The 14,391-nt window shown below is 39.5% G+C and overlaps 1 protein-coding gene and 1 pseudogene across 3 annotated transcripts in view; both read left to right on the top strand.

Moving 5' to 3' along the window:
- Positions 1 to 14,391, top strand: part of REPS2 (RALBP1 associated Eps domain containing 2) — a 268,277-nt gene that overhangs the window by 24,562 nt on the left and 229,324 nt on the right. The window lies entirely within an intron of this gene.
- Positions 11,454 to 12,564, top strand: LOC122690046 (annotated as a pseudogene).

Here is a 14,391-nt window from a genome sequence, read left to right as displayed (position 1 = left end):
AATATTATTAACCAAACTACAGACCTTAATTCAAACTACAGATCACCTTTTTCCACTGGTGGTCTGTTTCTATTCCAGGATACTATGCAGGATCCCATGTTGAATTTACTTGTTATTTCTCCTTAGTCTCATCTAGTCTGTAACAGTTTCTTAATCTTAACTTTCATGACACTTTTGAGGAGTACTGATCAGTTATTTTGCAGAATGTCCTTCAATCTTTTTGAATAAGATCATACATTTCTGGCAAGGTTACTAAAAAATGATGATGCATCCTTTCTATGATGATGCAGTGTATCGTGAATTTCCTAATGTTAATATGTCTTGTTACATGTGGCTCAGATCATGAACTCCTTATTGCAAAATTCAGACTTAAATTGAAGAAAGTTGGGAAAACCACTAGGGCATTCAGGTATGACCTAAATCAAATCCCTTATGTTTATACAGTGGAGGTGACGAAAAGATTCAAGGGATTGTATCTGGTAGACAGAGTGCCTAAAGAACTATGGATGGAGGTTCACAACATTTTGCAGGAGATGGTGACTAAAACCATCCCCAAGAAAAAGAAGTGCAATAAGGCAAGATGGTTATCTGAGGAGGCATTACAAATAGCTGAGAAAAGAAGAGATGCGAAAGGCAAAGGAAAAAGGGAAAGATAAACGCAATTGAAAGCAGAGTTCCAGAGAATAGCAAGGAAAGATAAGTTAATCATATTTAGGAAATTTAATACTGATACAGTACTTTGTCTCAAGCCTATATCCCAGTTTCATCACTTGTTCCTAAAATATTATTTGTAGGAATCTTTTTGTTCTTTCCTGATACAGAATCCAACCCAGGATCACAAGTTGAATTTATCATGGCTTCTTAGTCTCCTTGACCTGAAATAGTTCCTGTAAGCTTTGTCTTTTGTGACACTGACATTCTGAGCAATGACATTTCATGACTCTGTCTTGTAGAATGTACCACATTGGGGTTTGGTTGGTGGCTTCTCTCGTTTAGATGAAGATCATGCATTTTTGTCTGGTTACTGCATCAGTGGCGTGCTCTTCTCAGGTAATGAATGCATGGGGGCATAAGATGTCTCGTTGCCCTTCATTGGGGATTTAAATTTTAATCATTTGTTTTAAGTATCATCTTAAGTCTGAAGTGTTTTTAGGTATAGAGTATTAGAGTGATCAATACAATGGAGCCTCTTACAGTGGCTAAATCCAGTGTTTAGGTTGAAAAATTATGATCAAAAAGGCTTTCAAAATCATTCAGATTGACACAAGTGTGCATGCTCAGTTGCTTCAGTCACATCTGACTCTTTCTGACACTATGGACTGTAGCCTGCCAGGCTCATCTGTCCTCTAAAACTGTTTTAACTTTTTTGCTTGAGTCAGTTTCTACCTTTGAAATGTTAATATATGATTTGTTGAAGTTCTTCATGCAAGCATTTTTTCCTTTAAAATTTTTGTATGGTAGTAAAATATACACAAAATATATTGTTTTAACCATTTTAAGCGTACATTTCAGTACATGAAGTACATTTTCAAAGTTGTGTAACTGTCACCTCTGTCCATTTCCAGAACTTTTTCTTCATCCCAAACAGAAACTGAGTACTCACTAAGCAATAACCCTCCATTGCCCCTCTACCCCCAGCTCCTGGTAACCTCATTTTATATGCCATAAAAATGGTGTTTTAGAATAAACACCAACTTCCTGTGTTATCTGGGAAAAAAATCACTCGACTTTTGCTCCCAAGTCAGAACTATGATAAAAATTTACTTGCCATATAATGTAGGGCAATTTCTGAATTTTGCCCTGAGTTACTATATAGTAGCTCTAAAACCTGGTAAGGGAAGCAGTTCTGTTGTGAAAGGTAACAGAAATAGTCACTAGTTTGATAATCTGTACCTCTGGGGTTGGGTGTTTTAGATGGGGTAAAGGCATGATGAGGTGAAATTACTCCTGGTGGCAGACCAGAGTTTATATTCTCTCCTTTGTTTTCCATCTTGGCTATTTACCAGTTGGATGTAGTCATTCTTATCATCCATGCTTTTGTACATGCCTTGATATATATTTCAATTTGAATATAAATTCTAACAGTGTTAGAGACCCAGGGTTCATAAAAACTTTTTACCACTGTGGTCTTTGTGTGTCCCTATTCCCTTGTCTGTAAAGTGAACATAACAAAGTTAACTTCTCTCCAAAGGGTGTTTGGAGACAAAACTGTGAAACACTTTGCAGAGTAGAAAGGTCTCCTCATTTTTAGTAAGGAGTCATCAGTGTTCTTTGAGGGCTCACCCACTCCCAATCATTCTTCTAACCTTATTAGGAATATTTATAGAACTACTTTTAATAGCAGCACAGGATATAGGTAGAACAGCCAAATGGCCTGGCTTGCTGGAGCTGATGAAAGTATAGATTTGAAAATATTCAAACAATAACATTGCCCAGGCGAGCCACCTAGTCCTTTGCTGTATGGTGTTGGGTGTCTCATTTTCTTTAGCAAATTTGACAAGACCTTGAGACTTAGCAGATTCCTTTCTTCAGTTGGGCTGTAGATGGACAAGAGACTCCTGGGCTAGCCTATGAGTGTCCTGCTCTTGAGAGATTAGCAACTTGATAGGCTGCATAACCCATAAATAGTTAGGTGCCTGCCAAATCATGGATAGGATTTCTCTGGAGGTTCACACAGAGAGGATTCCTAGAGGTGAGAGATCATTCGTCTGAAGAGTTGGCAGTTACTCTAGGGTGCTACTCCAGCTTTCCTGCTCCTGGGAGACCTTCATTTAAATGGGGTAGTTCCTCACTGTTGAGGTGAATAGGCCAGAAGTCAGGTGACCCATTTCCTGCTATAATGAACTTTTGCCTGAGGATTGGAGGTAAGTGACTCTGGGCTCCTGAGCCAGCTACAAGGACTCTTGTTCACTTTCTGGAAGAATGGTCAGGTGACGTCAGTGTTACTTTTCTGATGGTACCAGAACCTATGCAAGAAATGAAGAGTGTCTGTTTCGGTTCTGTATTGCCACCTAAAAACCCACCCCAGAACTTCATGGTTTATAATGATAACCATTCTCACAGTTTTGTTGGTGGTTGGGGATTTTGGAAGGTGTCAGCTGGCCAGATCGTTTCTGATCTTAAATTGTATTGGTTGGGCAGTTGGAACTGGAGGGTCCCCTCTCAAAATGGCCTCTTTACTCTTCAGTTCAGTCGCTCAGTCGTGTCCGACTCTTTGCGACCCCATGAATTGCAGAACGCCAGGCCTCCCTGTCCATCACCAACTCCCGGAGTTTACTCAGACTCATGTCCATTGAGCCAGTGATGCAATCCAGCCATCTCACCGTCTATCGTCCCCTTCTCCTCCTGCCCCCAATCCCTCCCAGCATCAGGGTCTTTTCCAGTGAGTCAACTCTTCACATGAGGTGGCCAAAGTATTGGAGTTTCAGCTTCAACATCAGTCCTTCCAATGAACACCCAGGACTGATCTGCTTTAGGATGGACTGGTTGGATCTCCTTGCAGTCCAAGGGACTCTCAAGAGTCTTCTCCAACACCACAGTTCAAAAGCATCAATTTTTCGGCGCTCAGCTTTCTTCACAGTCCAACTCTCACATCCATACATGACCACTGGTCTTAGGAATGTCCTATTGGTGTCCGTGCCCAATCTCTTTTGCTGCTGTATTTCATTGTCTGAGGATGAAATACAACATGACTTAGGCTTTTCACATCATAGAGTGCCCTGGATACTTGTGTTCCTTTTCTTTGAGGATTTATGTATCCATTTATTCATTTGTTTATGGCTGCACTTGATCTTTGTTGCTGCATGTGGGCTTTCTTTATTTGTGATGCACAGGCTTCTCATTGTCGTGGCTTCTCTTGTGGAGCACGAGCTCTAGGGTGCGCAGGCTCAGTAGTTGTGGCACATGGGTTTAGTTGCCCTGTGACATGTGGGATCTTCTCAGACCAGGGATTGAACCCATTGGCAGGTGGATTCTTAAGTAGTGAACCACCAGGGAAGACCTACTTGTGCCTCTTATAGGTGGTGATTAAATGAAAGCCTTGAATTTTCAATTCAGTGAAATATTGGCAAACAGATTTGGTACTGGGGTTGTGATAGTTATCCTTTTATTTTGTCATAACCCAATCAGGGTAGAAACCTGAAGGAGAGAAGAAACACTTCATTGCCTCTGCTCTTTCCACGGATGATGGGTTATCCAAATAGCAGGAGATTCTGCTTTTGGCTTGTTTTGGATTACTGAGCACTGTCCTTCAGAAAAAATTTCCTAATGTTCTGTTGGCCATCTGGCGTGAGCACAGAACCTTTTACTCAATAAAAGTAAGCTGATAATAATGACCAGTTGAACCGTCTTGATAATAAATGTATTTGTACAGCTTTTCTAATCCCAGGTTATTGAAACTCTGTCAGCCTTGGCTGGTATCCATGCTCTCTCTGTGCCCTCGTGTCTCCTTTTTTTCTCGAGTCACTCCTGCTGAGTGAGCACTGGAGCATGAGGAGAAGGAGCAGCAACACCACCGGGGCATAGGGTGGGTGAGGAGAAGGCCTGGCTTCAGGTGCAGTTATCTCAGTTTTGGGGCAGACATGGTCACTGCATCCTCACCACCATTTTACACATAAAGAAGATGAGGTATATATATATATATAAAAAGATGAGGTGTATAAAAAGATAAAGTGGCTTTTCTTACTGGCTGCGTCTGATTTTCTCCCCTCTTCACACTAGTACCGATTGATAACACAGAACAGATGTGCCTTGGACAAGAGAAAAATAGGCGAGCTGGATTTTTTTATGATGCTGTGTTTATTATTTGTAGCCCTGGATCTTTAAAGCAGGAAAAGCAGTGTTGATGCTAACTAGAAATTTTGTACCATTTAATATGTAACATGTGAGGCAAAATTATGAGGAAAGGTGAGAAAGCCAGGGGGCTCCCAGTTTCTGACTTCTTACCTTCTATGGCATAAATTAATAAATGGTCCTTTTTTAATGCAGTAAAAAGGAAATTGTTGATAAGCTTCAGAGTGCTGTTTATATTGCAGACAAAATGCTAAATTTACCGAGTGTTGCAAGCACATCATAGTCAGGGTTTTGAGTGTCCATAAGCCATTCTCTAGAATTATTTTGGATGCACCGATTACAGGTTTCCCCCCATATCATGTATGTACGTAGCACTGCCAGACTCTTTACAGGGTGTCAAATATGTGGGAGGATTTAAACGAATTCTCTTAAATGCTCCATGGGATAAGATGATCCAATGGGAACTGAATGTTTTCAATTAGGACGTTTCCATGGATACCATTAAGACTGCCAAAATTCATAGCCACAGGAGATTTTACTTGTTTCAATATTGATTAAGAAATCTGAGAACAATCTCATGGAGTGTAGAAGGTAGGTGGAGGGTAAATTCTGGGGGTAGTATAAAATTTGCCTTCTCTCCTATGGTTAAAGGCTAGTCCAGATAAAATTCTAGGCAGTCAGCCAAGTCTAGCAATAGGATTTATGTTGAGAGAATGTCCAGAATAAAAGTGAACTTGAAAAAAAAAAAAAAAAGTGAACTTGGCTGGCTTCTTTTATCCCAGATGATGCTATTTATTTATTTATTAATGTTCACTTTCTTGTGTGCTGGGTACAAGGCACTGGCAGTATTAAAAAAAAAAAGACAAAAACCACAACCTTTGTTTCGGTGTCTTTTATAATAAGGAAAACATTCTAAATGAGGTTTGCAGACATCTTAAAATTTGCACCTGTATGGGAAGAATTCACATCTTAGGTTATTATGCTCATTTTAAAGCATGCATTCTTTGCACAGGTTCTCAGATCTCGAAGAATCTGCAGATAGAATTCAAGGGGACCCTGACCTTGAATGGATAAAAAAGTAGCTTTTCATTTTGACTAACAATGGATATTTAGTATTTCAATTAATTAATTAATGCAGGCAACAAATTACCTGTAACTTTGTACAGGTACAAATTACCTGTAACTTTGTACAAATTACCTGTAACTTTGTACAGGTACAAATTACCTGTAACTTTGTACAAATTACCTGTACCTGACCACCTGTAACTTTGTCATCAATAAATCAGTTTCATATTGCATTATAGCTGTTGCAGATATCTTGAAATATCATTTTTGCTGGTCATGACCTCAAAATTTTGGCAGGTTTTAGAGTTTTCGGTACTTCATGATACTTAATGCCATAATAAAAGAGTATATATATATTACTATATTACTCATTTCTATAGTATTTTAATAAATATCTTAATATAATTGACTTCCATTGTAATCCTGTGTTTTATTTTTGTATTTAAAAGCATCACTCCTAAAATAGATCCAAAAAGTTTCACCAGACTGCCAAAGGGTCCATGGCACAAAAAGTGAAGAACTTCTTTTCTAATAAAAGTGCAGATTACTGGAGTTATCTTATTTATCTTCTGACCAAAATTTAAGAAAGCAGCTTCTTAAGTGCTTTTCATCAAACATCTTTTCAAACAAATGAGGGTTAAAAGGGAATTGTTTTCTGTTGGCTTATGTGCAGGCCCTGCAAAGTACTTTGCAGTCACCTTTGACTTTCATTTGAGAATTAGTCTTCAGGGAATAAGTTATTATTTTGGACAGAAGTTTAAGAAGAAAAGGTTTTCTGGTCTTTGATGGGCTGCATTACAGTAGAACACTGTTAAATTCATGGGAGGGGAGATAAGTTTACAGTTCAGTTTCTTGTGGATTGTGTGAAAGGGACTGCCTTATAAAAGAAAAAAAATTTTGTGAGTGAAATTTCAATTTCAGTTTTATTCTCCATCAGGTTTGTGAATCTGAGTTGTCCACCATGTATTTCCAGATTACATTTTCTCCTTCTCCCTGTAGGGAAGCAGCTTTTCAAAGTGTGTCCAAGCCCTGTACCTGGGAACTATGATTATCCCCATCTGTTGGCAAAAATTGTAATCATGTTTATTTTATAGAGATCTGGAAAAAAGAGATAACAGCAATGAAAAACAAAGCAAAAAGTCAAACATATTTCTGTTCTGGCAAACTTTATTTTAAATGAAGTTCACAATCTGATTAACTCTTACAAATTTTATTTATTTATTTTTGGCTGCACTGGGTCTTCGTTGATGCTCACAGGCTTTCTCTAGTTGTGGTGAACAGGGGCTACTCTCTAGATGCAGTGTGCAGGCTTCTCATTGTGTCATCTGTATATCTGAGGTTGTTGATATTTCTCCCGGCAGTCTTGATTCCAGCCTGTGGTTCATCCAGCCTGGCATTTCGGTGGCTTCTCTTGCTGTGGAGCACAGGCTCTACATGCAAGGGCTTCAGTAGTTGTTGCACTTGAGCTTAGTTGCCCCTCGGCATGTGGAATCTTGCTGGACTAGGAATCGAACCTGTGTCCCCTGCATTGGCAGTCAGACTCTCAACCACTGGACCACTAGGGAAGTCCTCTGGCAGACTTTTTTTGGGTAATAATTTTATTACATATGAGTCACATACCATACAAGTCACTAATTTAAAGTGTACACTTCAGTGGTTTTTACTGTATGCACAGGATTGTGCTACCAGGACCACAATAAAATTTAGATAATTTTCATTACTCTCAGTTAGAAACCCCATCCTTTCTAGCAATCTTCCATCCTAGCCCTGGGCACCCAGTAATCTACTTTCTGTCCCTATAGATTTGTCCACTGTAGACATTTCATATAAATGGGATCATACAATATGTGGTCTTTTGTGTCTGGCTTCTTTGACTTCACCAAATGTTTTTAAGGTTCATCCACTGAATGTTTTTAAGGCTATAGCGTGTATCAGTATTTCATTCATTTTCTTGGTGAAATAATATTCCACCTTATGGATACATACCACATTTTGTTCTATTGAATATTTGAATTGTTTCCACTTTTTGGCTTTTATGTATAATGCTGCTATGAACATTCATGTATAGGTTTTTTTTCTTTTTTTTCATTTATTTATAGTAGTTGGAGGCTAATTACTTTACAATATTGTAGTGGTTTTTGCCATACATTGATATGAATCAGCCCTGGATTTACATGTGTCCCCCATTCTGTATAGGTTTTTATATGGGCATTTGTTTTAAATTCTCTTGGTTATATACTTACAAGTAGTATCAAATATATTTTTAAAAAATAAAAAATGAATTAAGTGTTACAGAATATCTGAAGCACTTTTAGAAATTGTTCACTTCCATAGAGCACAATTTGAAAACCAGTGTCAAAGTGGAGAGAATGTTGATTTTTTTGTGTGCATGTTGGGTAGATTTGGGTTGACTCTTGGTAGACTGTGGTGAGTTTTGTCAAGTTAGCTGTGAATACCTTTCTTCTTGTATAAGGTGTTAGTACCTCAGGATGTTTTAGGGATTGATAGACTGCATAATTGCTTACAGATGTTCAGTGTCCCTTTCTTTATATCATCTTTTGCCATGGGTTTACTTTGGCCAGTAGCCTGTGAGGGGCTGTTGGATCATAGAAAAAGCAAGAGAGTTCCAGGAAAACATCTACTTCTGCTTCATTGACTATGCTGAAGCCTTTGACGGTGTGGATCATAACAAACTGTGGAAAATTCTTCAAGAGATGGGAATACCAGACCACTTTACTTGCCTCCTGAGAAATCTGTATGCAGGTCAAGAAGCAAGTTAGAACTGGAAATGGAGCAACAGACTGGTTCCAAATCGGGAAAGAAGTACATCAAAGCTGTATATTGTCACCCTGCTTATTTAACTTATATGTAGAGTACATCATGCAAAATGCCAGACTGGATGAAGCACAAGCTGGAATCAAGATTGCTGGAAGAAATATCAATAACCTCAGATACGCAGATGACACCACCCTTATGGCAGAAAGTGAAGAAGAACTAAAGAGCCTCTTGATGAAAGTGAAAGAAGAGAGTGAAAAAATTGGCTTAAAGCTAAGATCATGGCATCTGGTCCCATCACTTCACAGCAAATAGATGGGGAAACAATGGAAACAGTGACAGACTTTATTTTATTTTATTTTTTTGGCTCCAAAGTCACTGTAGATGGTGACTGGAGCCATGAAATTAAAGATGCTTGCTCCTTGGAAGAAAAGCTCTGACTAACCTAGATAGTGTATTAAAAAACAGAGACATTACTTTGCTGACAAAGGTTGGTATAGTCAAAGCTATGGTTTTTCCAGTAGTCATGTATGGATGTGAGAGTTGGACTATAAAGAAAGCTGAGCGCAGAAGAATTGATGCTTTCGAACTGTGGTGCTGGAGAAGACTCTAGAGAGTCCCCTGGACAGCAAGGAGATAAAACCGGTCAATTCTAACGGAAATCAACTCTGAATATTCATTGAAAGGACTGATGCTGAAGGTGAAACTCCAATACTTTGGCCACCTGATGCAAAGAGCTGACTCATTGGAAAATACCCTGATGTTGGAAAAGATTAAAGGCAGAAGGAGAAGGGGACGACAGAGGATGGCATCACCGACTTGATGGACATGAATTTGAGCAAACTCTGGGAGATAGTAAAGGACATGGAAGCCTGGTATGCTGCGGTCTGTGGGGTCATAAAGAGTCAGACACGACTTAGCAACTGAACAACAACTGTGAGGGGTGGTGATGTGTGCCTTTTTCCAGGCAAAAGCATGTAGTTTGCCATGCCTCTTTTGCCTTCTGCCATGATAACTGGCGAGGTTCTAAGCAGACACAAGATGACAATACTGTTGGGCAGAGAGAGCCAGCCCCAGTACTGAATAGACTTTGTAGCATGAGCAGGGAAAGCCAATGTCAGTTTAAACCTTTAAGATTTGGTGATTATTTGATACTTTAACACACTGGTCCTCAGATAAGACATGTTTTTGTATTCCCCACATTGAGACATGTGGCAATGTCTGCTGACAGTGGTTTGTTGTCACAACTGGGGAAGGTGCCACTGGCATATAGTGGGTAGATGCTGCTAGACATCCTTGAATGCACAGGATAGCTCCCACAACAAAGAATGATCTGGTCCCATGATGTCAGTGGTGCTGAAGTTGAGAAACCCTGCTTTTGTGTAACCTAGTTTACCTGGATTAATGCAGGGGTGTTGAGAAAATATTAAATGAATTAAATTTTATAAAACACTTAGCACATAGGGTGACCCCCTTGTTTTTGCAATTATGTGTCAGGCCCTGGGGATGGCTTTAAAGTCTTCCCTTGCATCCATGGGAAAGGAGAATCTTTTTCCAACTTTCCTAGGGTTCAGTAGTTCTATTTAATTGAAGTTTTGTTCATCAATTGTCTCAGTTTTAGTAGAATCATTTACCCCTTAAAATAGTGAGGGAACTAACACTAAATGCTTGTTTAGTCCACGCTTTTTATACAGACAGTTGACTCTTGAACAACATGTAGGTTCAGTGTGTTGACCCTCCACATCGTGGATAATCACATATGAAATCCTCCGAATCTGTAGTTCCTCATCCAGGGATTCAACTAGCAATGGATCATGCAGTACTTTAGTATTTACTGTTGAACAAAAGTCCATGCATAAATGGACCTGCACGGTTGAAACCCATGTTGTTCAAGGAGCAACTATGCTTTGATTTTTTGCAAATAATCTGTGAGGTGGATATACTCATCTCCTTTTTGTTTTAGATGAAGAAATTGAGGCACTGGAATTATGTAATTTGATGAAGAATATACAGGGTTGTAGGTGGTGGGGCTAGGATTTGACCCAAATATGTTTGCCTGTAGAATCCTGTTCTTTTCCACACTACCATACTACCTCTTTAGCATTGATTTAAACATAAAGAAAGGCAAGGGAAACCCAAGTGATAACAGTTATGTGTTGTATTAGTTATCTATTGCTGTGTAAGACAAGTTGTCTCAAATCTTAGCCCTTTGAAACAGCAGACATTATCTCATACAGTTTCTGATAATAAGTAGTCCAAGAAAAGCTAAGCTGAGTGGTTCTTGTTCAGGATCTCTCTTGAGGTTTTAGTCAAGTTGTCATCCAGGGCTGCTATCATCTGAAGGCTTGATTAGATGGCGCATTTGCTTCTATGATGATTCACTCACATGGCTGTTGGCACGAGGCCTCATTTTGTCATCACATGGGCCTCTCCTTAGGGCTGCTTGAGGGTCTTCGGGACATGGCAACTAGCCTCCCGCAGTGTGAGGAATCTGAGAGAGACAGCAAGAGAGAAGTTACTGTATCTTTTATGTCATTGTCTCAGAAGTCACATATCATCACTTCACTTGGTCACACAGACAACTGTGATACAATGTGGAAAAAGGTGTTACAAGGGCATTATGAGTACTAGTAGGTGGATATCATTGGTACCATCTTAGAGGCTGGTTGCCACATAAGGTCCTTATATCCCATAGTTGCAAAATTATAAATTGTATTTACTTTTCATATTCCAAATGTTCAAATCAGAGTTTCATGTTTTAAAATACCCAAACCAGGGTCCCATGTTGAACTCGAGTTGGAAGAGGCGAGTCCGGCCTCAAAATGGAGGGTCATGATCCCAAGGAACTAGAGCAGTTGAGAAAGCTGTTTATCGGTGGTCTGAGCTTTGAAACTACAGATGATAGCTTAAGAGAACATTTTGAGAAATGGGCACACTTACAGATTGTGTGGTGATGAGAGACCCCCAAACAAAATGTTCCAGGGGCTTTGGTTTTGTGACTCACTCTTGTGTTGAAGAAGTGGATGCAGCAATGTGTGCTCGACCACACAAGGTTGATGGGTGTGTAGTGGAACCAAAGAGAGCTGTTTCTAGAGAGGATTCTGTAAAGCCTGGTGCCCATCTAACAGTGAAGAAAATTTTTGTTGGTGGTATTAAAGAAGATACAGAAGAATATAATTTGAGAGAGTACTTTGAAAAGTATGGCAAGATTGAAACCATAGAAGTTATGGAAGACAGGCAGAGTGGAAAAAAGAGAGGATTTGCTTTTGTAACTTTTGATGATCATGATACAGTTGATAGAATTGTTGTTCAGAAATACCACACTATTAATGGGCATAATTGTGAAGTGAAAAAGGCCCTTTGTAAACAAGAGATGCAATCTGCTGGATCACAAAGAGGTCATGGAGGTGGATCCGGCAACTTTATGTGTCGTGGAGGAAACTTTGGAGGTGGTGGAGGTAACTTTGGCCGTGGTGGAAACTTTGGTGGAAGAGGAGGCTATGGTGGTGGAGGTGGTGGCAGCTGAGGGAGTTATGGAGGAGGTGATGGTGGATACAATGGATTTGGAGGTGATGGTGGCAACTATGGCGGTGGTCCTGGTTATAGTAGTAGAGGAGGTTACAGTGGTGGTGGACCAGGATCTGGAAACCAAGGTAGTGGATATGGTGGCGGTGGTGGAGGATATGATGGCTACAATGAAGGAGGAAATTTTGGAGGTAACTATGGTGGTGGTGGAAACTATAATGATTTTGGAAATTATAGTGGACAACAGCAATCAAATTATGGACCCATGAAAGGGGGTAGTTTTGGTGGAAGAAGCTCGGGCAGTCCCTATGGTGGTGGTTATGGATCTGGTGGTGGAAGTGGTGGATATGGTAGCAGAAGGTTCTAAAAACTCAGAAGAGAAGGGCTACAGTTCTTAGCAGGAGAGCGAGCAAGGAGTTGTCAGGAAAGCTGCAGGTTACTTTGAGACAGTCGCCCCAAATGCGTTAGAGGAACTGTAAAGATTTGCCACAGAAGGAACGATGATCCATAGTCAGAAAAGTTACTGCAGCTTAAACAGGAAACCCTTCTTGTTCAGAACTGTCATAGCCAGTTTGCAAAAAGTACAGCTATTGATTAATGCAATGTAGTGTCAATTAGATGTACATTCCTGAGGTCTTTTATCTGTTGTAGCTTTGTGTTTTTCCTTTCATTACATCAGGTATATTGCCCTGTAAATAGTGGTAGTGGTACCCGGAATAAAAAATTAAGGAATTTTTAACTTTTCAAAAATAAATAAAATACCCAAACCATTCACAATGTAAGTGAAAATATAAATTTGCTTTTATAAACATTGGTGAATGGACACAATCAAATACTTAATATAAAAGCTATGTTGCAAATATTTCATTTGCGGGACTTGTATTTTAGTAGGCTGAAATAGCAGAGGTCTCTTGAGTCCTGAGAAGTTTGAACTGCTGGTGCTTTCTTTTCTTTCCTGGAAAACTACCCTCTACTAAACTGGGAATTCTTCATTTTTCAAAGCCCTTCTAACATCTGGATGTTCTTATTGCTGATTTGATGTGCTGAAATTGACAGCCCAAGTATAAATGATAGATACAAAGACTGGGTGGTTTTCATGGAGGTTTCTTAGAGGAGCCTTTCTTTTCTTCATCCAGCTATTCCTGGGAAGCATCCCCTTCCAGTTAATATATGTGCATACTCAGTCGCTTCAGTCCTGTCCGACTCTTTGCAACTCCATGGACTGTAGCCCTCCAGGCTCCTCTGTCCATGGGATTCTCCAGGCAAGAATACTAAAGTGGGTAGCCATTCCCTTCTCCAGGGGATCTTCCCGACCGGGGATCCCTCAGTTAATACTTGGTGCCCATCAATTCAGGTGGCTCCTGGAAAGATTTGTTTAGATAGATTCAGAACTGAGTTTTTCTAGATGTCTTAAAGGTTAAAATGGGTTTCCCTGAAACTTGAGGATGTTAATGGGTACTCTTCCTGAACCAGTTATCTGAGCTTTTATTATACTTGGTTTGAGCTTTGGGAATTAAGAAAGGGCCTTAACTGGGTACAGAGCTATATGGATTTACTTTATTTAATTGTATGACTGTATTTAATTGTATGAAATCAAAAACATTTCCACCTCAGGAATCAACCCATTACTTTCAACCACTGTTGATTGCATTGGGTTAGAGCTTCTTGCTTCCTTAAGTTATTTTCCTTTTTCTTTCAAAATTGGGTTCAGTTGAATGTGACTAATTCTACATGGAGGCTGGCTCCCTTACTTTAGTTCTTGACTCCTACTGTCCCAATATTATGCTTCATTTATACAGTGATAGCTTTTCTTTACTTTATCTGTTGATGCCCTATGCAATATAGGAAGATTGAAAAAAAGATCTGTATTTGAAGAACACTTGAAAAAGTGAAGAGTGTTGTGAGAAGCAGCTTTGATTTTAATTTTCACTGTAACCAGAACAGGTGGCCACCTGATGGGCATACCTGCGTTTTCATTGCACACTGCTCAGTGTGGGTAGCCAGGTCAGTCAAGGTTAGATTGGTCCCCAAATACCTCTACTGGCTCTAAGTGTAGTTCTGGAAACCTTACCATAATTATTAGAGGTTATAAGAAAAAAAATCATCTGCATACGTGGTAGCAGAAGAGTGAAGTAGTCTAATATATGAAAGTTGGAAAGCTGGAGGTTTCAATAATTTTAAGATATTCCTTATTAATTTTAAGAATTCTCTGATTGTTATAAATGCATGACAGAT

The sequence above is a fragment of the Cervus elaphus genome, chromosome X, assembly GCF_910594005.1.
Source record: "Cervus elaphus chromosome X, mCerEla1.1, whole genome shotgun sequence".
Lineage (NCBI taxonomy): Eukaryota > Metazoa > Chordata > Mammalia > Artiodactyla > Cervidae > Cervus > Cervus elaphus.
This window is presented reverse-complemented; position numbering and strand designations above follow the sequence as displayed.